This window comes from Psammomys obesus, unplaced genomic scaffold, assembly GCF_907164565.1.
Source record: "Psammomys obesus unplaced genomic scaffold, mPsaObe1.curated_primary_1811, whole genome shotgun sequence".
NCBI lineage: Eukaryota > Metazoa > Chordata > Mammalia > Rodentia > Muridae > Psammomys > Psammomys obesus.
In genome coordinates, this window is record NW_026596046.1 from 6,557,768 (window position 1) to 6,582,906 (window position 25,139).

The 25,139-nt window shown below is 43.6% G+C and overlaps 1 protein-coding gene across 3 annotated transcripts in view; it reads left to right on the forward strand.

Moving 5' to 3' along the window:
• The window catches only part of Igf1r (insulin like growth factor 1 receptor), a 275,245-nt gene that overhangs the window by 109,988 nt on the left and 140,118 nt on the right, over window positions 1-25,139 (forward strand). The window lies entirely within an intron of this gene.

The window sequence follows — 25,139 nt, forward strand, 5'->3', positions numbered from 1 at the left end:
CTTCATAGTCACTTACTTGTCCTTGTTTGGAAGGTGCCTGGCTACACAACCATTTCATACATGAGAAAACTGAGAGCCAACGAGGGGTGTAGTTTACTCAGTGTTCACATTGGGCATATGGTTCAGAAACCCAGCTTGGCCAGTGGCTCAGAGACTCTTTAAACTGCTGGTCCCTTGATGAGGAGCAGGAAGACGGGCCGTCTCAGAGGAGAGGAGAGGAGAGGAGAGGAGAGGCCTGGGATGGACCTGCTCTATCTTCATGATGTCCTTGCCTGGCTCTCTGTCTCTGGGCAGTGTGCGGCCTTGGTGCCATGAGTGTGTGTCTCTCTATGGGAGAGACCTTCTCTATGAAGGAGAAGGTTATCTGGCCCTGTTGCAGCTCACCTCTTCACTCACACTGTAAGCTCCTCCTTCCCAGGAGCCTCTGAGTAGTTGCCTTAACGTGTGAGCTGGCCTGTCACATGCAGCAGATCTCTGGTAGTGACCTTTTTCTTATGACAGGTCTCCGTAGCCTCTGTGGAAGTTAGAATATCCATAGCTCCCTGTCTTTTACAAACAACGGAAAAACCCATTACCAGCCCCCAAACCAGCTGCCTTTCTTCTGATGAATAGACAGCGAACCTCGAAGAGCAGCAGAGGAGTTTCCCGCCAGCACTCCGGGAGTGCATAATACGTTTTCAATAAGATTAAAAATTATGTATTATTCTCCGTAGCATCTCCGTCGGGTCATTGAGTGTGCTCTCATTCAGTGCTGTGTGCTCAGTACGAGGTAGTAACATCTATTCAGCGTGCAGTACATCCACTTTGTTCAAGAACAATGTATTCAAGGTCAGTGTGTTTTGGCTCTGCGACAGACTTCTGGAAATTCCCAAGAGCATAAGTTTTTTTTTTTTTTTTTTTTTTGCACTGGTTATGTAATCCAGCACAAGTGATTGTGTGGCAGAAATCTCTTGTAAATGACTTTTAAAATGCAGTTGACCCTAAAATTTTGCTTTGAAGAGAGTGGCTTAAGATTTGTTTTTTGTTTTGTTGTTTTTTGTTTTGTTTTGTTTTGTTTTTCAAGTTCCTCCCAGGGTTTAAGGCAGGCTCTTTTCCTTTATTTGATTTTGTTCAGGAATCCTCTGTGAATGCTGTTGTGTAGGAAATGCCATTCACTACACCCTTTGCTTCAGAGGGTAAGTGTTGCTTCCCCCTCTGCACAGAGCCTGCCCCAGGAGAGACTGCTCCAGTGAAGTCCAGGTTGCTCCACTGGCAGGTAGCAGGGTCGTGAGCTCAACATCTCACCTGTACAGAGATTCGTGTCTGGAGCTGCACATTTCAAAACCTTCCCTGGTGCAGCTCCGCTGTCCCACAGCATGGGTCTCTTCCCTCCTGGTAGGCTTCAGTGACACATTAGCACATGACCAAAGTTACTCCCTTGGAGGAGGACATCCCTTCCACCAGAGCTAGGGCAGAAGCCAGAGCATAAGGACCACGTCTGTCCAGGAGAGGGAACAGGCGAGCAGGCTGGGTGTCGGGATGTCCCGGTGGCTCCAGGGGTAGGGTCTTCGTGGCAGTCTGAGGTGCATATTTCGTGTGGCCGTTGAGGGCCTCCTGGCTGTTGGAGGGTCCTGCATGGGAGATTAGGCACCCCCTCACAGCCTTTAATGTTACTTGTTCAATTGGCTGAGGATGGAATCAGCTGGAATTCATTCAATGTGTGACCACAGGCATTCCTGTGTGTTGAGTGTTCACATGCCAGACACTTTTTCTAAGTGCTTTATAATGTATTATCTCATTTAGTATTGCTCTGTAGTAGAAATCGATTGTCAATAAGATCACAAGGTGCCTGTGTAACCTCCTTGATAGCACCCTCTTAAGCACCTTGAGTTTCATAATTTCCTATTTACAGACGAAATTAACATGCTAATTACAAATCATTCCCTACTATTCACTCAGGCAAGCTAGCTCCTTAAGGATCTCCTTAAGGTTTAGATGGATAACTTAATTGAATTGCTTAATGTATTTAGAAGTGATAAAACTGCATTTCTTTTTAATTATATAATCCAGATAACAAGGCGTTAGTCTAATAGAAAAGGTTCAGGGCATCTGCATAGGAAATGTACCGTCTTCCTGAAAGGACTGAAAACCCTATTTCCCCCTAGTGTAAGAATATTGCCCAAGTCATCTCATATATTGATGTACAATTTCTTTTCTAACCAATGTTAATATTTTGATTAAATAATTTTAAAGTTTTGTCTTGAAGCCATAATGGTGAGAATGGTTTAGAATTTATTAGTGTTTTTTTTTTTTTAATTTTTAAAATTTTGTTGTTGTTGTTTTGTTTCTTTTGTTTGTTTTTGTTTGTTTGTTTGTTTTTTAGAAAGTTTTTTACTTTGTAGCCCTAGCTAGCCTGGAACTCACTGTGCAGACAAGGGTGGCCTGGAACTCACAGAGATTTGCCTGCCAAATGCTGGGATTGCAAGCACAGACAACCAGTCCCAGAACTTTGCAGTTTATTTTGAAGAAAAAGAGTAGTGAGGTAGGGCCAGAGAGTGAGTAGACTTGCCGGATGACTTTTGCTGGCAATAAAGGCCCACACTTGCCAGTTATAAACACTGCACATCAGATCATTTTCAAATCCTCAGGAGGACTTATTCCTTATGGAGAATTCCCAGGTGAAGACTGTGTTTATAATGTGCAAAACCCAGTTTTTCAGTTTTCAGTTTAGATTTACTTTAGCTTATCAAATGCTTTTTGCATAGAAATAGCGGGTTAAGCATGGTTAATGAGTATCAACAGATTGTAAGGCAAGTTTGTAAACTACTGAGAAACCTGCCTCGCCTCTCGGGTATCGTCACTAGCAGCATGTTCCTGTCACGAGCTTAGGTGTAGAGGAGTTGTCCTGTGCCCTCATTGTACTGCATTTCTTAGCGCACGTGATAGAGAATTTGGACAACTGTTACGGTATTCTACGGTCAAGGAAAAACAAGTTCTACAGGTTTCCGGTACTGATACCCGCTGAGCAGCTTTCCCTGCACTGGTCTACAAAGTTCATAGTCAAGTGAAAGCCGACCACCAGGTGAAAAGCTGATCATCCAATTCACCCCTCCCAAGAGTGTGGGGGTGGGGTGGGGGTGGGTGGGTGTCTGCTGTTTATAACCAATTTATGTGTGTCTGTGTGTTTGCCATTTATAGCTAACATTATTTCCATTGATATTTAATAATTCCATAGAAGGGCTTTGTTCTAAGATGAGCAAAAGGACACACATTCCAAATCATCAACCCCTTGATGTTATCCACTGGGACAGGAAAAGGAGACATAATCACAAAAGAACCAAACTACAGTTCTTAGGTTAGCGATTCACCACCACTGAAAACCTCTGATGGTAACTGCTCACCCCCAAGTGTATATTGATTTCTGCCATTATGCTCTTTAAAATGTCAGATTATGTAGATACGTTGCCATTCTTTCTCCTAACGAATTCAAAATAGTGGAATTTGGGAGAATTTTAATTCTTCAGGAGTCCAAGCTGAGATGTGACTACTGTAAATGGACTCTACTCAGCCAAGCTAATTCTGAATTTGACAACTATCAGCAAACTGTCCTATGCAGTTAAACTCACAGGCATAACTTTTCCAGAATTGTAGACCACCACCCCATATTCCCCAAACACTAGACAAGGTCCTGGATGTAGCTAGGAGCACCCACACAGTGCAGGGATCCTGGCATAGTTGGTAAGCCCCCAAGAGTGCCAAGTACCTGCAGAAAAGAACATGGCAGACAGGGACAGCAGCAGACTACCTGCTTTTACATAGCCAGCGATCCCCACCAGTAGCAGCCAGTACTGCACAGCCAAAGCCAAAATAAAGAAAATGCGTTAGTGGAGTGTCCTTCTGCCTTCCTCTCTGTCTAGACAGGAGACCACACCAGGCCTGTACCACATGCCCTAGGGCAAACTCCTGTACTGGGAGACCAAGAAAAGAAGAAGAAAGAAGGCTGCAGTGAAGCTTTTTAAATAATTCCTAAATGTAACTAACATTCAATAGCTTCTCTTCAGAAGGGCCACACTGGTGGACAAAGGAGGGAGTCTGTTCTGCTGCATGGTCACCATTTGTGTTTTAAGCTGGTTTGAACAAATAACCTTCCTATTACTAGAAAGAAGTCTTTTTAAAGATTTATTTATCTTCTGTATATGTGTACTCTATCTGCATGTATACCTACATGCCACAACATGTAGGTATAATGTGATCAACATCAGATCACATTATAGATGGTTGTGCCACCGTGTGGTTGCCAGGATTGAATTCGGGACCTCTGAAAGAGGAGACAATGCTCTTAACTGCTGAGCCATCTCTCCAACCCTATTCAGTCATATTTTAATAAGGGACAAAACTTGGTGTTAGATTTGGTTAAAAAAACTGAATCACCATCTGTGATGAAAGGAAATAATATTTTCCTCCTTTTGAAAAACAAAACTGTTTAATTATGTGGAAAGAACTTTTTAATGTTAACTGATAGAAATCTAAATTTGTGCTTGGAAGTAGTGGCTCATGCCTTTAATTCCAGCACTTGGGAGACAGAGGCAGGTAGATCTCTGAGTTTAAAGCCAGTCCAGGAAAGCTAGGGCAACAAAGAGAATCCCTATCTGAAAACAACAACCAAAAATAAATAAATAAAAATAAAAAGGAAAAATAAATCTAAATCTGTAAGTTATGGCTGTAATTTGGAATAATGAAAATGCATGTGTGTACTCTGCCTCCTTAAGTCTTTATTACTGATGATTTAGACAACACTGTTTACGTTATATATGCACATATTCTGGTATGTGCAGCTTCAAAGAGTCACAGAGCCCTTCCTTAGCATTGTTCTTTATCTTTTCCTTTTCCAGCTTAATGCTTTACCTTGTCCTTCGCTGTCAGTCCACTGTGATTGGCCTGGTTATTTTTAACTCTTGTATGATGCTAAGAGGATGGACACAACTGTTGCAAGCACCAAATTAGGTGTTTATGCTACATTACAAACAAGCCTTCAGGAAGGAAGTCTTTGGTGGGCTGCTTGTACTGTCAAGTAATCCTGTCAGAAAGTTGCTCACTAATCGACTTAGAAATCTGTTTGTTGGCTTACTTTGAATTCTGTTTTAGTTTATTGTTTTCATGGTCTATATTCCTAAACTACCATGGCTAAAATAGTAACTTTTGCAAAGAATGCAGTTTAACTTAAAGATGGATTTTCTACGTAAACCCTTGGGAGCGAGCTCCCCCTCTTTGGAGCTGTGACTTCTGATGAAGTGTAGTGCACAGGCAGTAGATGTCCTGTGTCTGGACAATGTCCTGTAACAAGGGCAGTGTGGTTTGCAAGAAGCCATCTGTCTAGCCAACTAGAGGATGCGAAGCTAATTTACTTGTATTTTTTATGTTCATTAAAAACAGCAACAGCTTCATTCTTGAGAGAGTATACATTCACAGGATCACAGGCAGTTACAGGAAATAATAACATCCCAGGCCGCATCTCCGTGACCCCTCCCCCAGCACTTTGTGAAACTATAATACAGTTTGGCAACCAGAAAATTGCTGTTGGTACATCGGGAAACATTCCCTCCAATGTGGAGGTCCACTTTGCCTCACCTAGTATCCTCCGCACGGTGAACCTCCTTACCCAAGGTCACAAAGAATCTCTTCTCCCTCTCAAAGGGGCGTCACTTTAAAGCTATTCTCTATATAATTGTTCCCTTTAAACATGCTAGAGTTTACCTAACTACCCCTCTCCGTTAACGTTGTAGTAAACCTAAGCTTTTCTGGGGAGAAGAAGTGTCTAAAAATTCAGTTTCTATTTTATACAATAGTAGTGTTTATTTGTAAAGATGCCCAAACAGTCCAGAGTAGCTGTGCCATTTTATACTTTCCTTTCCTCAGTGAAGTCTGAGTGGCCAGGGGACACCTTCCTTCCTTCTCAGCAGAGTGTGTGTGTGTGTGTGTGTGTGTGTGTGTGTGTGTGTGTGTGTGTGTCTATTCTGATAGATGTGGAGCGATAACTCATTGTGGTTTTAATTTGCATTTCCCTGGTGGCTAATGATGTCAAACACCTTCTCATGTGTTTGTTTACTATTTATATACCCTCCTCTTTGGTGGAGCATCTGTTCATCTTTTGCTCTAATTAGATTGTTTATTTTGTAATGTTGAGTTTTCAGAGTTCTTTATAGATTCCAGATTCTAGCTCTTGGTCAGATATGTGGTTTATAAATATTTTCTCCCAGTCTGTGCTTTATCATTTTGTCTTCTTAACAGTCTTTCACTGAACAATTTTTTTTAATTTTTATTTTGTAAAAGCCTGGTGTCCTAGTTTTTCTTTCTGTGATTTTTTTTTTCTTGTAGCCTAGACTAGGAACTCTACCTGCCTAGAGTTAGAGCTCAGAGATTCCCCGTCACCTCTCCCCCTGCCAACTTTACTGTTTGAGGGCTTATGCTTATTTTTTTTAATTTTGTGAACTGTTGTGAGTTAATTTTTTTTTTATATTAAGCGTGAGATTTAGGTTGGTATTTCTCCCTGTCCCTGGGAGCACCGTTTGTAGACTATGTTGCTCTTTCTCCATTGAACTGACTTTGAACATTATCAACACTCAGTCATGTGCTTCACTGGCCTTGCTGCAGGGTCTCTGTGCTGTTTTATTGGTATGTGGGTTTATTTCTTTGCCAGTGTGACATAATCCTAAATTTTGAAATCAGGTAACCTGATCCCAGTTTTTTTTTCCAGCTGGTAATTTATTTTACCATCACCTTTTTCACACCTAAAACAATCTTGCTGAGATTTTATTAGGAAATGCAATATATCTCTAATATATATGCATAAAAAGGAGGGTGTATGTGTGAGTGTGTCCATGTGCACGTGTGTAAACCAGAGGTTAGCATTAGAAATCAGGTTTAGTTACTGTTCACCTTGTTTGTGTGTGTTTTTAACAGGAGTTCTCACTGAGCTTGGAGGTGACCAATTAAGCTAGAATGGCTGGCCAGTGAGCTCCCAGGACCCACCTGCCACTGCCCAGCTTCTTCTCGTCCCTGTGTAATGGGTGCTGGGGGTCTGAATTCAGGTCCTCACTCTTACGTGAGCAGTTCTTTACCAGTGAGCCACCCCCCCCCCCGCCTCACATGTCTAGTTTGTCTTGACACAGTTTAGTAAAGCAGGAAGAGCATGAACACATTTAAGTGCATTTCTCTATGTGTTAGAAGATGGGCGAGCTCATAAATGGGGGAAATAGTTCCCAGTTCATGCAGTTTATAATTATAACTTCAAAATTCAGTTTTTGCAGCTGAACTTTTACTTGATTGGTTGGTGTCTCACAGTAATTAACCTCCAACTCAGGAGAATGACTTATTGTTACAAGGAATAGAATCTAATTTTCTTAATGTACAGGGTGTTTTTAGAAATAATACAGTGCGTATCTAATTTGTACCAAGAATTGATTGTACCAGACAGGTACCTGAAGTTCTTGGGAGTTTGATTCTTTATCCCCCTTTCCATCAATTGTCACAGTCCCCACTTCCCTTCATAATGGTGGAAGTGCTTGCCTGTGCTCTGAATTTGAGCACGTGAAGTAATAGTAGGAAACACTCACTGGTTTCAGTGTCAAATCATCCAGAGTTAAGAGTGACACATACAAGGGTAGCGATGTTGACTCTTGGGGACTGTTGGTAGGAGGCAGTGTTGGTCAGGGCAGCAGCACTGAATCCAGTGGACTGCGGCTCTGAGGTGTTCTATGAAGCCTGTTCTGAGCATCTCTCAGTATAGTGGGAATAAATAGAATACCGCTGGAGGGATCTTGAATATTGTATTAGATAACTTGAGCCTGTTCTTATGTTATACCATTCATGCTAGTATTTAGTGACTTGTGCCGCTTTTCCTTTGAAGTCTTTTTGGCTCCTGTCTGTAGTTTAGGCATTCAGCTATTCAGGCAAAGCAAAACACAAGGTATGACCAAGAAAGATTCCCCCAATAAGAGATTTTCATTATTGAGCTGGATGGTTTATACTGGGTTTTCTTAAAATAAGGTATACTCACACAGCCTTTGTGTTGGAGCATGGCATGGGCTGGGATGTTAGTCTTGCTTTCTGATCTATGCAGGGATAGTCAGTCTTTCAATGATAAGCTACACAGCCCTCCCCTTCCCCTACAGACTTTCTCCTGTCTCCCCCTGCCACCCCCTTCCAGTGCTCAGTCTGTCTGCCCTAGAATGACAGGCACACTTAGGTTTCTGCAAGCATAACCACTTAAACCCAGAGTCTCCAGATGAGAGTCTCTTTACTCTCATGGTTGACCTCCATGGAGGCTTTGTGGACTTTAAACCTTTAGGACCAGCATGTGTTTGAACAGTGAACATTAAAAATAAAGTAAGGAGAACTTGAATATGTAGCCTGTTTTCCTTGGCTCATTTAACGGAGTTGATGAAAAAAAAATTAGCATTGTTGCAGATTGTCATTACTCTGTAGTCTAATTGTTAACCACTGAGTTTAAAATTATTTTGAATGAAAATGGCTCAGTCAGTTGCACAGGAGCTACTGTGGAGCTGCCTGTGGTTTTTCCGGATCAGTGAGATAGTCACTTCATGTTCTTCTGTGTGCTTGAGGACATGCAGATGTAGCAGCAGTCACAAGCCCCCTCCAGGCTTTCCACGTGCTCTTGAGAACCTGGGAACACAAGTGTTATTCATACTTAGTGAACAGCGAAACCCCTCTGTGCCTTTTACCTGCCCCAGAGGAAAGTCCAGCTTTGCGTGTATTTTTCGTCATTCACAGCATTTGTTTGAAATTGCTTTGGGAAGACTCTGTCACCAGGCCGTGCCTCTGGTCACACGGTGGGAGAACAGGTGCCTCTGCTTTGGAGAGCCTCCTGAAATGTGAATGCTTGCTCCCGTGTTGCCGCTCTAACCTTTCCTATGTCACGGAGGGAGGACAGGCATGCCTTGCCTCTCTCACCACTTGAGGATCTCTTGGAGTCTCGGTTGAGGATTGAAATGGCACTATTTCTGTTTGGTGGTGACATTTCCTAAGCCTGCAGTGCTGTGTAAATAGTCACGGGAGTGTCCTCTATCCAGCAGCATGAGAGTGGCCTCCCTGGGGCAAGGTTGGACCGGAGTCCAGGAATTGAGATGTGCTGTAGCCTGCCTCCTGGGGAGGAGTCCTGAGTTTGTTCTTCCCTAAGTCATGACTCTTTCTGGACTGCGGAACAAAATAAAGTCAACCTCTCCCAACCTGCTTTTATGTATTAGGGACTTGGCCCTAATCCATAAAGGTGGCCCCATTACCTTCCTGAATACAGTAACTTTCGGAAGAGTACAGAAGCCCTGCTTGCAAAAATACTACCTGAAAGTGGTGAACCCCATCGCCTGACTAAATGCAGGGGACAGCAGTGTTGGGTTACAAGCTAAGGGAGAGTAACTGAGTGAAGCCATGGCTCTCTAAGCCGAGGTCCTGGCGATACAGACCACGGGCTGCACTTGACATGTGCTCACACCGCATCCCAGGTAAATTTCTAGCGGACCTGCCCGGCTAGAAACTGTTGGCTTGGACACGTGCTAGCTCTTTGGATGGCTTTGCCATGTCTGTTTATACATACACCTGGAGGCCCTCTGGAAGTTTCATTTGGAGGCAGGGCAAGGGGGTGGTTGTCTGGGTAGTTGAGGGGGAAGGCAGTAAGAAATATGCTTCTGAGTCTCAAGACTCCTTTCGACCCTGGGGAAGACAGGTTGGGGGAGAGATTGCTTCTGGAGCCCCTGAGCATATTCCAGTGGTACGTAGGAATTTTGTTCTTTGGGGTAGATAGAATTTAGTTGCTGTAAATTAATAAAGAATGCTCACCAATCTGCATATATGCCATGCTGTATTGAAGGGAGCTAATACAGGAACACTCCGTGCTTGAGACACACTCCACATGCCTGAATTTTCATCTGAAAGCACCAGGTTCTGTGGCCCCCCCAAGGGTGGAAGAGAAACCATATCACCTCCGAGGAGATGAGATGTAGGGTGTTAGAAGAGGAGGGGCAGGGGTCTTTTCCTGCTCTGGAGATGGAGGAGACAGTGAGAACTCAGAGGAAAGAGAAGTGTCTATTGAGTAAAAGCTGCCTGCCTGCCTGCTCTGAGCTCTGCCCCTCACCCATGGTCCTTCTGACTCAGTGGTCTGAGTGTCTGTTGGAACATGACTTCCCTCAAAGCATCTTCCAGGCATTTGGCAAAGACTGGTCTCTGTCTTTGGAGATCTTTCCCTGATTGTGTATCAGTGGCAACCTGTACTTTCTGTGACTGCTGGCTTCACTGGGGCTCCCTAGGACATCTCTCCTGCGGAACTCTGTCAGTCTTGAAGGACAGTGAGGAGCATGCTCTGTGGACAGGTGATTATGCTTAGGGCAGAGGCAGGTGCCACTGTGGTCATCTTTCTGTATGATGTGTTTTTCTCCTTTTTCACATAGGCTCTCTGTATAGTTCTAGCTGTCCTAGTCCTAGTACATGCAATGTACCAGCCATCCTTAAACTCAGCTGCCTGAGTTTAATCCAGTTTAAATCCAGCTGCCTTTGCCTCCCAAGTGCTATCTTCATCGCTTTTTATTTTGTTTTCCCCTTCGACCTAAGACCTGTATAGTTTTCTTTGTTGCATATAGTTGCTTTTAACATCTGTTTCAGTTGATGGAATCAGTAAGAAAATTTTATGTCCAGTGTCAGCTAAAAATTAATTTGATTTTTAACTGAGAAATTAGTTACAGATGTCTTCCCTTCTTCCTTCTCTTTTTTGTTTGTTTGTTTATTTTATTATTATTTTATTTTTGAAGTTTTAAAGGTAGACCATGTTCCTGGCTTTGGTGAGCACGTGGGCTTCCGAGAGCAAACTTGCCCTGGCTCCCTCTCCTGCTCATTTACCTTCCTGTAACATGGAAAGGCAAATAGACCCTTAAACGTGACTCACAGTGCCACTGCCAATTCTCTCCTTTGTACATAAGTAGTTATATTATTTCTGGGTTATGTGCTTTATCTTTGAAAGGAAAAAGAAACTACCTTGGACTGTTTGCAGGAACGCATTGTTCCAGGCTTGTTAGGTGCACCTGTGACGCCATTTTCCAGTTGGAGCCATGGGGATGATAAGATCAGTGTCAGGTGGTGAGCCTTTTAAAATACAAAATACACAACTTTAATATACAGTGGTCATTTTCCTCTCAAAAAAAAAAAAAAATAGATGTCAGCGTCTAGCGTCTCCCTATCCAGCTGCTTTCTTCCACCTTTCAAGTCCTTACTTGAGATGGAGGTAGGCATTTAGAGCCAGCCCAGGCCACACAGTGAAGTCACCTTAGTGAGGCCCTAAACAGCAATAAATAGAAAAAGAAAATCAGTCATTTTATACCTTACCAAAAAGGTGATATGCGGTCTCTTTAAATGTAGCTATGTGGAGCCCTGGCTTTTAACGTCCCTCTTGACAGTGAACTTTTTCTCTGGGGCATGTCTTGCGTTGAAGGATGATCTTATACTTTAGTGAGGATACAGGCAAACAGCAGTGCAGGGCAGGACTTACATCCTGGCAGGTAACTGAGGGGCCATTTCGTGGCCTGGAGAGGGCACTTGGCTTTGCAGGAGGGACATGTTGAGGGGAGAAGCACACTGGAGGGAGATGGTCAGAGGGAAGTGGATTCCTGGCCTGCACTGTGACTGAGCCAGGGAGAGGAAAGGCATGTTGGTGGCTCTGGTCCTATACAGTCTGTGACCTGGGACTTTTCTCTGTGTGGGTTTCAGTCCTGTTCTACTTGGGCTTGGGAGGCCCAGGGTACTGGAGAGAAGAGTGTGTCTAAAGTCAAGGCAGTAATTGGTTATCTCATGTCCAAAGTGGCCCAGCTTCTCGAAGTACCAAGCTGGTGGGTGACCACCATGGTGGGAGATGTTTAACATGAAGTGGGTCACATTTGTCCTTACCTAGAATGGATTTTGTTATTACTGTTTTAAAGAAGCATGTGAATGAGCCATGGGGAACAATTTTGTCCTTCCTGTTACTACAGATGGACAGTTCCTCCATAAGACAGCGTCAGACTCTGTCCACGTGAACAGATAATACAGTGACGTCCACATGAAAGCATTATGGAAAGGACTTTATGGACTTCTCCTAAGTCTGGTTTTTAGTTTCCTGAAGCCCTAAAGGAGCAGGATCTGGGACAGAGACAGAGTCTAGAATCTGGAATAGTGTGGGCTGTGTGCTATAGGTGTCTGGAGAATCTTTCCCCAGAAAAATAAAAAGCAGACATATAAAAGGCAGAGAAGCGGTCCCCCGGAATATACCTTGCAGAAGTAAGACAGTAAATGCTTAGTAATATTAAAACCAAGCAAAAACTTCTGCTCTTTTATAAAACCTGGTTTTCCCTCTTTCATGTTGAGTCATTACCAAGTGAATCACTGGCTGAGATTCTTACCCATTACCATAAATAATGTGTGTCCCATTCATTTATTTTAAAGTGATTAAAACAAAAGCAGAAACTTAGTTTGCTCAAACATAAAGGGAATAAAAAGTCATCTTTTTTGTTTTTTTATTTTTTTTAATTCTTTATTAATTACACTTTATTCACTTTGTATCCCCCTGGGGTTCCCTCCCTCCTCCCATCCTAATCCCTCCCTTCCTCCCCTCCTCTGCACACATGCCCCTCCCCCCAAAAAAGTCATCTTAATACTTTTGTTGACTTCCCAGAAGTTTTATACTCAAAGATTTTAATATGTATAAAGAAAAACCATCTGTAAGCCTTCATTACACTGACACTATCCCATACTTTTTTTTAAAGAAATTTTTGTAGCTCCTTGATATTGGTGATATATTATTGATTAAGGTATACATGACAATGCCTGATAGATTGTTGATATAAGGGTTAAGGCATTCATTCCTTTTTGTAACTTTGTGCAGGTATGGATTCAGGTGTGTAGGTGGAGTTTCAGATAATGGGTGTGTGTGTGTGTGTGTGTGTGTGTGTAGGTCAGAGGACAACCTGGCAATGTTTCTTAGATGCCCACTCAACCTCCCCCCTTTTTGAGAGGGTTTCTTTCTTATTTCTACATGTAAGTTTGCACATCAGAAGAGGGTGTCAGATCCCATTATAGACAGTTGTGAGCCACCATGTTGAGTGCTGGGAATTGAGCTCAGGACCTGAGGAAGAGCATCTAGGGCTCTTCAACACTGAACCATCTCTCCAGCCCCCTTGAGAGGGCTTCTTATTGGTACAGAGCTCAGCAAGTAGGCTAGGCTGGCCAGTGAGCCCTGGGGATCTGCCCGTTGGTCCCTTCAGCACTAGGATTACATGGTTGTGCTACCACAGCTGCCTTTTATCATGTGACCCATGAGATTGATTGCAGGTCCTGGCACTCAGATGGGAATTGCTTTGTGACTAATCTATCTCCCCAGCCTAAGCTACTTCCTTTCAGTATCTAAGTCATTCTCTCACTGTGCTCTGAAGACCACGGTGCCATAAGCTTTTTCCTTTCACGTTTAATTGTTATGTTGCATTTATTGAGATGTTTACTTCTTTATTAAATTTTATTCACAGAAGGCTGAAGCAAGGAAGATTAGTGATCTCATTGGCTGACAATTCTAGTTGTGAGGATTTACTCTGTGTGGTTGATGGACTTTTTGTAAGAGTGTCACATTTCAGTTACTGTCTCATAGAAACTAAAGTGCAGGATGGAGTTTAAAGCTATGCCCAGGGAAAGAACCAGTCACAAGGACTAGGTCCTTCTACCTCCTTAAGTTATAATAAGGTTGTAGAAATGTCTTGTGATTATTGTCCTGTGGTGAGATATAGTTTGCAGGTAAAAAGGATATACTGAATTCATAATCATCATTGTGCTGTTTGGCAGTTCTATACAAACAGAAGGTTTGATTTGGAAGAAAAGTAGGAGGCGGAGGGGGAGGAACTAGTAGAGCAGAAATACACTGTGACATTGCTCACCTTCCTGTGTAGATGGAGGGCCTAACTGGCAGCATGTGAAGCAAGATGAGGATGGACAAAGGGACTCGGAGTGTACAACCTGTGTCTGTCTTAGGGCCAGTGAAATGGTTAAGAAAAACACTCTTTACCTCCCTTCCTTGTACCTTAAAAACGTCCACATTTACTTCATGTGACACACTGAAGTCTGGTTAGTCCTCTGACTGGCTCTCATTTGTTTGTGGTACAAATGAGCACTAACTAGTATTGTAGATATAGAGAACGTGGAGTCTTCGGTCTTTACATTTTATTTGCTCATCTCAAAGAGAGGGGAAGATGCCTGATACTACGGTGACTATCCATCATGAACCTCGTGTTTGTAAAGCATCTTCATTTATATGAGAGGCCAGAGCACTCCCTACTGAAACTCCATATAATGAGATTTGCCTTTAGAAATTTCTTTTTAAAAAGTAGCATAAATCTAATTTTAAAGCGTGTTCTTTGATCTGATGTCTGTTTGGTTGGAAAGAAACTTTTAAAAATAATCTGTGTGGCCACTGTATTGTAAGGAAAAATTAAGTGAGCAGTGACCCAGGTTATCAGTTCAGGATGGTTGTGACTGTTCCGAGTTCCAAGCTCCACGTATATACACAAGTTCATTTATATCAGTCTTTTATAGTAATATTCCTAGGAAAATGAGTAGAAGCAAAGATGAGAGGCCAAAGTTTCAAAGCTCAAATTTTAAATAATATTCTTCATAATTACTTGCTGTTTTTCTTGTGGAAAAGTCAGAGTGTAGTTTGAGGGTGTTTGGCACAGGTACTCTGTGTGTATGTGAAAACTTTCTTGGCTCAGTGGGAGTTGCTGTTTGGTTAGAACTGACTGCTGGGAAAGTCCAAATACAGGCTTGAGTTTAACAGGCCTTCCAAGTGGGTGTCTGTGTACTGAACCTCTGTAAACACGTGTAGGTTTGTTCGGCACTGTATAACATGTATTGATTTTTTTTTCTTTTTCCTCTCCAGAAAAATCTCAGGTCTTTCTTTTCTTAGTTGATACAAAGGTTGGTCTGTTCTCTAAGACCGCAACTGGGAAACCTCTAGGGCCAGGTCTCTACTGTTAAAGTTGTCTGAATTCTCCAGATTCCCCATTCCTGTCACAGGATTCCACCAGGAGCACAACTTCATATTGAAGCCGCTTTTATCCTACAGAAATGCCCATATATCTGGCAGGTCCAGCTGTCGCTGGTGACATGTGAAAATTAGCTAATAACAAGTCTCCCCTTTAAGATAAACAAGTACTTAAAAAAAAAAATCTGCGTGTCAGTGAGCTCATTTGTTACAAAGCCATTCTCAAAGATTGCCAGTGAAAGTGTAGGCCTGTGGAAAGTCACTCTGGCGTCATTCTCCTTCCTGTCACTGTGTAGTGTTAGGGCTGTGCTGTGCCCTTTAAGTCACAGACCCAAGTTAACTCTTTGTGTTAATGGTACACAGAATACATTTCTAGAAAAAAAGCGAGATGCTTTCCGGTGGTATAGCAGAGAGAGAAGCAGTCTTGTCAAAATGACAGTTAAGATGCTGTATTTTGGCAGAAATATTAATAAATGTCATATTACCCTTTACTAATTATTTACAGCACAGAATATAAACCCTGAAGTACAATATTTTATGAAACATTTTTTTTATTCATATCCATCACGCTGTGCTGACTGTAGGTCTGTAGTTTCTCTCCAGAGGCGTGAGAGAAGGAAACATTATTAATACCCTTGTGACTTTTCCACAAGAAAAACAGCAGAAATAAATTCCATCCCAAGAAAGCACCCTTGAATTTTTGTTTCTTCTCAATGTGGAATATTTTTAAATACGTACATTTATTCTTTCCTGGATTCAAATACCAATGCTTTTACGAAAAGGCGTGGTGATAGAGGCAGAATTTTAGTTTTGCAAGAAAGGAGCATGTTCAGGAGGGAGGCACCTGATCCAGGTATATGTAAGGGTCATGGCAGTCTTCACTCACGTTCCTGTCAAGAAAAGAGATGGCACTTAGACTGAATGTGCTCAGGGCTCAGTTGTGTGCCTGAACGGTGATGTTTAAAAGCTGCGGTTTATAAGGTGATGTATGCCAGATCCTTTTCTCTGGGTCATATAGAAATAGTCTAAAGTTGTGCAGGTTTTGATTCGTGGTCACAGCTTTGGGTGTAGTAGATACTGCTCCAGGGCACTTTTCAGGTGGGGATAGATTTCATGCCAGCTATTGAGGTGATTTTCCCTAAAAATGTGTGGATATATTGGAAAATTCTGTGCTATGAGTAGAAGTTATCTGTGGTGGTCCTTAGCTTGGTCATGTGTGAGAAAGAACTGTGCCTTCCACAAAGCTCTGTTAATGGCTTAACGATTCTCTACAGTGGGCCGATTGCTATTTTTATGTACAAAATGGACTTGGAAATTAACTGGTATACAGCCTGTGTCCATCAGGCAGCAGCAGCGTGACCCATCCGTACAGTTCTGTTTCCCCAGTAAGGTATCCCTGACATGCTTACACACAGCCACTAGAAAGAAAGCCTGGCGCAAATGTTTGCTGTTGTTCGGTAGTTTCAAGATCAGTAACAATTTTCAGAATGGAGTGATTTCCTAGTCCTTCGTTTACAGCGGTTTGGGAAACACTTGAAATACCAAGTGACCTTAATTCACTGTAACTCTCCAGCTAGAAAATGTGCCCAGCATGTCCTTGAGTCAAGAATTCTCACCTCTTAACCCTCAACTGTTTTTTCATAGGTACCAGCATTCCTGCTGTGTAATCAGTGGGCTCCCTACCCCTGGCAGCCTCCCTGCTCTTCCATGCTTCCAGTGGGGCACTTGCCCTGACATCATTTGTAGTTGGGACAGAAACCGTGTGTGGTTCCTTGACCTTAACCTCACTGTGTTCTTGGTCAAGGGGATAAGCTGGATATGCTGATGTCAGATTATGATGAAATTTCACAATATTTAACCCCAAATCCACCAGTAGAGCAAGTGGGGAAACTGAAATATTTGAAAGACTGGCTTTGCAGTAGTAATAGATTGTTTGGAGATGGCAAAATTCAAATAAATATTGTTAAGAGAGGGCAGGAGAAAGAAAAACATACAGAAAATGGCATCTTGTGTTGCTTTACCTTTGTTCCAAGCTTATAGTAAGTGATTGCATACTTTTTTGTCTTAAAAGTCCCTAACAACAATATACAAATTCTTATGTGTCATGTTATTATGTGTCAGTATGTTAAAATTTGTTGTTGTTGTTTTAGTACGAGAATCTTGCTCCATTGCCCAGGTTGTCTTCTTACCTCAACTTTCTGAGTTACCTGGACTACAATTGTGCTGGGCTGCATGCCTGGCTAATCTAAATGGAGAGCTGTGCGCTAAGAGCTGAGCAAACTCTAGAAGCGCCTTGCGCTCGGTAATATACCCTGAGGACATCTGCAGTAAGGACAGTGCTGCAGTCGGCGCCTGTGCCTCTGCTGTGTGCTTTACATCCACATTTGCCCCAAGACGTGCAGGGGTGCGTGAGGGGGAGGCCTAGTTGAGGTTTACTGTTTGTTGAAGTGCACCAAAGTGCTGGGATGTTGAAATGGGAGCGTAGTGAACAAGCCCTTCGTTGCTTTAACCCCTGCTTGCCAGCCTAGTCTCTGGCAGGTGATTTGAGAGTCACGAAATCACACATGTGGGGTCCTGCAGTTTCCTGTAGCATGAAGACACTTGTTAATCACACAGGTTGACCGACTCTGTGGTGTCTGCACGTTACACGCCTGGTCTTGACTTAGCTGGTGGGTCTCATGGCTGGTGCTGTCAAGTGCTTGTTCACCCTGCATTTGTTTGGTCATCCTCACTTAGAGCCCTGTTGAAGTCCTAAAAACCATCGTTCTGGGAAACACCTGTTTTCCTCTTGTTTGTGGATTGCTGGTGTTGGGATGGGTCTCCCACATTTATAATGCCCCCTCTTCGTGTGTGTGTGTGTGTGTGCGCTCGAGCACACACGTGGTATCATTTGTGGTCACTGGACAGCTGTAACACACAAGTATTGTTTCTTTTTTGGTTTGGTTTGGTGTTTGTTTTCTGAGACAAGGTTTCTCTGTTTAGCTCTTGGTTGCCCTGGAGCTTGTTCTGTAGACCAGGCTGGCCTCAAAACTCACAGAGATCTGCCTGCCTCTGCCTCCTGCCTCCCAAGTGCTGGGATTAACAGCGTGTGCCACCCCTACAGGCCCATTGTTTCCTTCTGAAAGGAAGTGACCTGATGTTCCTACTGCAGGGGAGATGCAACCAAAGCTTCATGTATTCTCAGGCTAATGCAGATGAAGTGTCCTCCAGGCAGCTGTGATGGCTGTTCCAAAGCCCACTCAAGGGGGAGATAACCCCCACACCCCAGTGTTTGCACAGTGGAGACTGCTGGCGCTGTGCAGAATTGGTCACTGTGGTGACAGATGTTACGCTGTTGCTTGGTAACATATTTAATAGCTTAGTTTTTCCTCTGAACCCTTCCACTGGGCATCACCAGCCAACACGTGTGGTGTTCTCAGTGCCCAAGATGGGGCTGCAGTTCATTGTTGGAGCACTTGCCTAGTGTGTGCAAGGCCCTGGGTTCTACCCATAGGACAGGGAACACCCTGGGTGGCAGTATGCCTGTCACCCGAAATAGAGTTGCTCCCATGTCTTGCTCATAATTCCTAAAAGAGCATCTGTGTGTACAACAAAAGTATAAACAATATTCTCTTGTCCTAACCCAGCCCCCGGGCAATCAGAGGTGAACAAAGCCAGATCCATGAAAACAGTCTAGATGTAAAATCAGGCACCAAACAAATGAACAAACAGAGGAGTTCTATGAACTAAAGTAAATAGAAGCAGCTTTTAGGGTGGGGACTTGTGATTGAGTTCTCAGGGGCCCTTTAAAATGTAGCTGTTGTTAACTTCATTCTTTGACAATGCTGAATCTCACCCTGTCATCTGGGGGCTCCTTCTCACCCTTGTCAGCCTTATTCATCCTCCTCTCTCTTATTCATCCCCTCACCCCCACCCCCGCTACCCTGTCTTTCTTTCCCCACTTAATTTAACCAGGAATATCTGGGTGAGTGGGTTTGGACCTATCCATCCGAGCCTGATGGCCTCAGTTAGAGGCCATCTCAGCACCCTTTCTGAAAGGGGGATGTTTGCCCTCGGATGTGGGAAAGAGCCTTGAGCTGAGATCAGCTGCTAGGCTCGGCTCGCTTACTCCACAAATATTTATTGAGCACCTGTGTGTGCCAGGCACTGTTGTTGGTGCCAGGGACATAGTGGGGTGCGTGGCAGGAGGTGTACGTGTTCAGAGAACGTCTAGTGTGGGGATGAGGCTTAAGGAAAGGGACAACAGACCTTTTTAGAAGAGGCATAGGAAAGTGAGATGTTAAAAAGGGCCTGTGTCCTGAGCGCCATAGAGGAAGCAAGGCCATTTGTGTGGAACCCTGATAAGGCGGACTTGCCTTGGCCCTTGAGAGAAGATAGCAGTTTCTGAGCTATGCTGTGTGTTCGCAGGACTAGGAAGCTGTTGATCTTACGAGGAAGCCTCTGTGAGGAGGCTGTGGCTTTCCTGTAGGGCAGAAATGTATCTTAGGCCAGGGCGGTAGTGTGGTGAGTCGGGAGAAGGCACCAGAGTCCAAAAGGGCAGACTGGACTAACCCGTAGAATTGCCTCTGGAGAGCACAGGAGGAAATTTTTGTGTGTTCCAGGCTGCATGTTATATTTCATACTCGGGAAGTTTTTATATCCTTAGATAACTATGGCCGAATTCCATTGTTTAAGAAATTTGTTGGTGGTTAAGGCAGGATGTTGAGCTATTAATGGGGTCAGGTTATTTGTGCTTTCTAATCCACTGAGGCCGAATCCAAAGAGTAACTCATAGACATCATCATAGGTACTTGTTTCTTTACCTAGAAAGTGTGTTCATGGCCGCAGAGACAGCAGGTCTCCACAGGTGCTCTTAAAGGACAGCCAGCAGGTCAGAGACACGACACGGTTCAGAACAAAGCTCTAAACTGCTGCAGGCTCTGGGCTGGTTCTGTGTAAAGCCTGGCATAAGTCCTGTAAGGCTTGTTTATTTTTCCCTCAACCTGTTATCTTGACATTTTTTTGACTTTGAAGAAGTCATAGAATTATTGCAATTTAATCACAGACTTGTATTTTACAAGATTTATTTGGTATCTTCTGATTACTTTCTTGTTGCTTGGGCTGTCAGTCATGGATAGAAGTGTGGGGCTTTAGGGAATTCTTGGGTTAATCCCCATGGTAGGGGAAGTGTGCATACCTGGTCCCATTGATGTGGGACAGTACGGGTTAGATGTGTTAAAGGTAGACTGTTCTAGAATGTAGCATGCTTTCCTGCTGGACCCTGAAGCCCCAGCTGTGTTCCAGTTGTGTTTTGCAAGAGTTAAAAATAGGACAGCCATGGCCGTGACCATCTTGTGTCCCTGTGCAGAATCCTGCTGTGGAAAAGTGGCAAGAAGCATTTCTCTCTCTCTCTCTCTCTCTCTCTCTCTCTCTCTCTCTCTCGTTCTCCTGCGTCTGTGTATGTGTGTGTGTGCGCACACACACTTTCACATGCGCGTGCCCTGTATTCTGTTGCTGTCTCCTTCCATTAACACTATTCCAGGAAAAGAGAACAGCCTTTTGTATTTGGGCCTGTTTTGAGGTAGGACAGTAAGGATACTGGGTTTAAAAAGTTGATAGCCTCTCATTAACAAGGGGAATTCTTGACCTTCCTTAGGGCTTGCTACTTCCCAGTCCTCAACATTCGGCAAAAAAACAAAGACAAAAACAGCTGCCCTGGGCTGTGGAGGAGGTGAAAGCCAGCCTGGGAGGGTAGCCATGTAAATAGGCATGGGCTGGGAGAGGCAGGGTAGGGAGTGGGGGGAGGATCCCCTACCCAGAGGGAGCATGGTGACTGCCATTAGAAAAAGAATATTAAGAATTGAAATTGCTCCTTAGCTCAGATTTTCAACAGCTTGTATAGGGTTTAGATGTAGTAATATCAATATAAAAACAGCAATATTTAAAAATACATCTTTTGGGAAATATATCGCCTTCTCCAGTTTGGCATTCTGTAGTAAGCTGGCACCTCTGTTTTACTAAGAATTTTTTAATAAAATGGCAGGGAAGGAAAAGATGGAATGCGTATCTTTTTAGCAGATAGGAATTCCTGTAATAACAGGGTAGATATTAGTGTTAGTGTTAGAGCCACCAGGCAGGCAAGCAGCTCTGAGAAATGCCCTGGTAGCCTGTGCCTGGCTTGAGTAAGAGACCAGCCACCCTCGAGCGGCCCCTGCAAGCTTCCCAGAGGACGCAGGGGTCGAGCTGGTGTCTGAGCACTTCTCTTTGTTTCGGTTGTTTTCGATCTGTCTTGGAAAATACGGACACAAACCCAGTCCCAGTCCCTGCAGCTGCTAGAGCTTTTTATGAATGAGGCCCAGAAGGGGGAGGAGAGGGCTTGCATTACACCAGCCGTTGGGTAATACAATTCATTCACTCGCAGCCATCCAGGCCAGGCTTTATTTTAAAGGAAATGGCTTGTTTATTTGACAATTCAGATTAGCCCTTTCTTTCCCCTTCCTGGACAGCTGTGGCTGAGTTCAAACACTAAGTCGGCATGGACATTAAAGCTTGTGTTTTGAGCACTTGCTCAGTTTAGTCAGTTGAAACATTAGGAAAGTTGATTAAGAAGGGGAGAGGCCTTGACACCTGGTCGGGATCTGGGTTACTCTTCTGTCCCTGTGCTATCGAAGAGGAAAAGCTGTGGAGTCTCTTTACTCCCTCAGACCCCTGGGAGTCACAAGAGTGGAGTGCTTTTAGCAAGGTGATATCTCCCTGAGGCCTGCCCAGGTCTAAATGTGCCTTCTTACCCTGTATCTTGGCTTGTTTCCCTATCCTGCGCTGGCATTTCTTTATCTGTGGCATTTAAGGCTCCATTCTTGTGGCCACTGAAATCTGAATTGGAAAGTGTATGACAGGGGCTGGTCCTCGCCCCACCACTGCTTCCTGCTAGAGGCTGAACAAAGAGAACAGCCATTGTCCGGAGCATAAATGAACCTCTATCAAAACAAACCCCCATAGAGAAGGGCAGCCTGGTTACAGCTGCCTTTGTGAGCCCAACAGTGGGGCTCATTTCCTCACAAAGAGCACTTTGAGGTCAGGAAGAGACCATTGCTTGATGATCATTCTGGGTGTGGAGATACACCACTCCCACAGCCCCGTTTACTCATAGCACAGATCTGCTGGCCATCTCAGCCACCCTCATGCAGTGATGCCTGATTAGTGTCCACAACGATGGTTTTGGGGAAGAACGCTCTCAATGAGGAGTTATTATTGTTATCCTCTGTGTGTGTGTTGGAGAGACTTGACGGTGTTCAGTCACAGAATTCAAGGACTCCCTTCTCTAAGGCAGACACAGAATAAAGGGGAAGAAGTGACCTTGGGTGTTCTTCAGCTTTTACGTACCATGAACCTCTCTGAGCTCTATTGCTGGCAAAAAGGTGTGTTAGGGCATCTGCCAGCTGGTTGCCACAGACAGAGCTTCCAGATGGTGACAGACAGTGCATGTTGGGTTTTCTGCTGATGCTGTATTAACACACTTAGTAGTGACCTGAAGCGTCATGCAAGGGGTAGCCATTCACAGTCACTGGTGACCTGAAGCGCCATGCAAGGGGTAGCCATTCACAGTCACTTTCCTGCTCTTGTTTCACTCTTCTGTGGAGTCATGTATAACATCCTATTATCACAGCGAGGACCTTTCCAAACCCCGAATGCCACATCTGAGTTGTTCTTAGGTTTTCTTGCAGTGAAAGGCAAAGGTGCTGTATGTCGGGGGTTGGGAGTGGTTGTTAGCCATTTCACTAGGCTCTCTGAGAGGGAATGAGATGACTTGATAGATGCAACCAGCTGGTGTCTGGTCCTTCTGGCCAGTTGATCTTTTTGGATAATGTGAGTGTTTACACCCACTGCTCTTGGCAGGGTCCTTGCCAGGGTGAGCTGCAGGCATACATTGTGTATAAACCTTGGCTTGCCATGGTGGCAGTCGAACTCAGGGAGGATCATGCCTCTTAAAACCTAGAGTGAACATCTGGACTAGTGAGTTGACAGCAGGATGTGGCTGGTGATTCTAGTAGAAGCATCTAAGCCTAGTCTTACATTTACCTGCCTTGTACAGAAAGGACCTAGGAGTCCTATGGAGGTCTTCCAGAGAGATCAGAGATCAGAAAGGAGTTAGAGCAAGGTCATGAAATATTTCCCCTATGGTTTCCTGTAGTAGTTTCCGGTCATAAGTATTTTATGTTTTAATACATTTTAAATTTGTGTGTGTGTGTCAAGGACAGGGGCTCTAATGTCATTCTTTTGCCATGAAAATAGCCTCTTTTCCCATTTGTAGTTCAAATCCAAGTGATGGACAGGGTATGTATATATTCAGTGCTTTTATCAAACACTGTTTGACTGAAAATGTGTTGATTTTTTCCCCCCCTTTTTTTCTGTTCCCAATCTAGGGATCTGTTTTTCTGTCAGTACCATACTCTTTAGGTACCAACAGTGTTATAATAAACATGCAATTTTTAAGTTTTCTTTTGGGGCCCTTTTGCTACTGTTTTTGAGACTGTCTCATACAATATAGGCTGGCCTTGAACTCCCCATCCTCCTGGCTCCACCTTTGAATCATATTTTGAAGTCAGGTGATGCTTTTAGCATTTGTTTGTTTGTTTTTGTTTTTGCCGAAGATTCTGTTGGCTATTAGAGGTTTGGGGTAGAGCACTGCCGTAGGAGAGGAAGTGAAACATGCTAAACGGGAAGGTGAGATGAAAGGAGGTACCAGTGTGCCACCATACTGCCCAGTAGTCAAGCTCTCACCAGAGGTAAGGTCACTGTGGGCTGTTCCTGAAGGGATAGCAAATGAAAGAGGGAAGATGAGGACTTGAAGAGCAGAGCTGTGTTTACTTGGTTTTGGGGTGAGATCAAGAGAGCTGAAACTGACAAGCAGTTTCAGAGACACTGTGACCACTGGCAGACCTATGGAACAAGCGGTACCGCACTTCAGACATAGCCCCGTGAGTTCACATCTAAATCAGCATCCAGTTGTAAGTCGGTGTGTCCAAACATCTATATGCGCACTCTATATATTTAGCGTCATTGAAGCAGGATTTTGGTTTGTTTGTTTTGTTGTTGTTGTTTTGCTTGAGTTGATTTTTCCAAAGGAAGCTTACATCTCAAGAGTTTCATAAATTTAAGTCTTAACTGTTACTCACAGACTTCACTGTAATTAATGATGTATCATTTTCTTGGTAATACGGGGCACTGTTATGAAATCTCAAGCCTTCGAACCTTTTGGCACATAAAACATTGGTTTTCTTAAAGAGCTTTGGGCATCTATGCATGTGCTTGTTCTTACTGCGTTTTGTCTGTTCTTGCTGTGTCCCGGCATCATGAATCCTAACCCTGGGCTATCTCTCAGTAAACTAGGTACTTGTATTTTTGCCAACGAGGGACAGAGACTTTCATAGTTGCTTTGAAGTTGACATCAGGTGCCGGGACCTTCGTGGTTGAGACACTACAACCCTGTCCATCACTTGGATAAGAACTACAAATGGGAAATACTGTTAATGGTTGCACCCTTTCTGTTTCCATCATTTCTTCTTTTTCTCACATGTTAGCGCTCCTGAGGGAGTTGTTCGACCCCTTTAGAGTTCTAGCTCCTTTACCTTAATCTTACTTTGTCTCCACGTGACTCCTTATGTTTTCCTACATAGGAATTGTACTAATGAAAATGAGAAGTAAATGTAATATGTAATGTTCTGTTGGTAATTGTTTGTTTGCATTTTAGTGTGTCACTGAGCTAATGATATTTTAATTGTAGCTGACTTGAAACACAATGAAAAAGTGGCTTCCTGCTGTTTTGGATTTTTGAGGTTTTTTTTTTTTTTTTAGCTGCATTCAGTAACTTGAAGGTAATCTAAAATGTTTGAGCCCCAGAAACATATTTATATTCCACAGCCTCAGACTAACCAGACAATGCTCATGTTTAATCATTAGCTGGGATGTAAGTACAGTAAGGAAACAAACAGCCTGGTACACGCATCCATTATTGCTTATGCAGCAGAATTTTAAAAATCCTGCCTCACTGAAGCTCTAGAATGTCGTAAAAATGTAGCTGGGGCAATACTGTTTGATTTTGCAAGGCAGTCTTCTATTT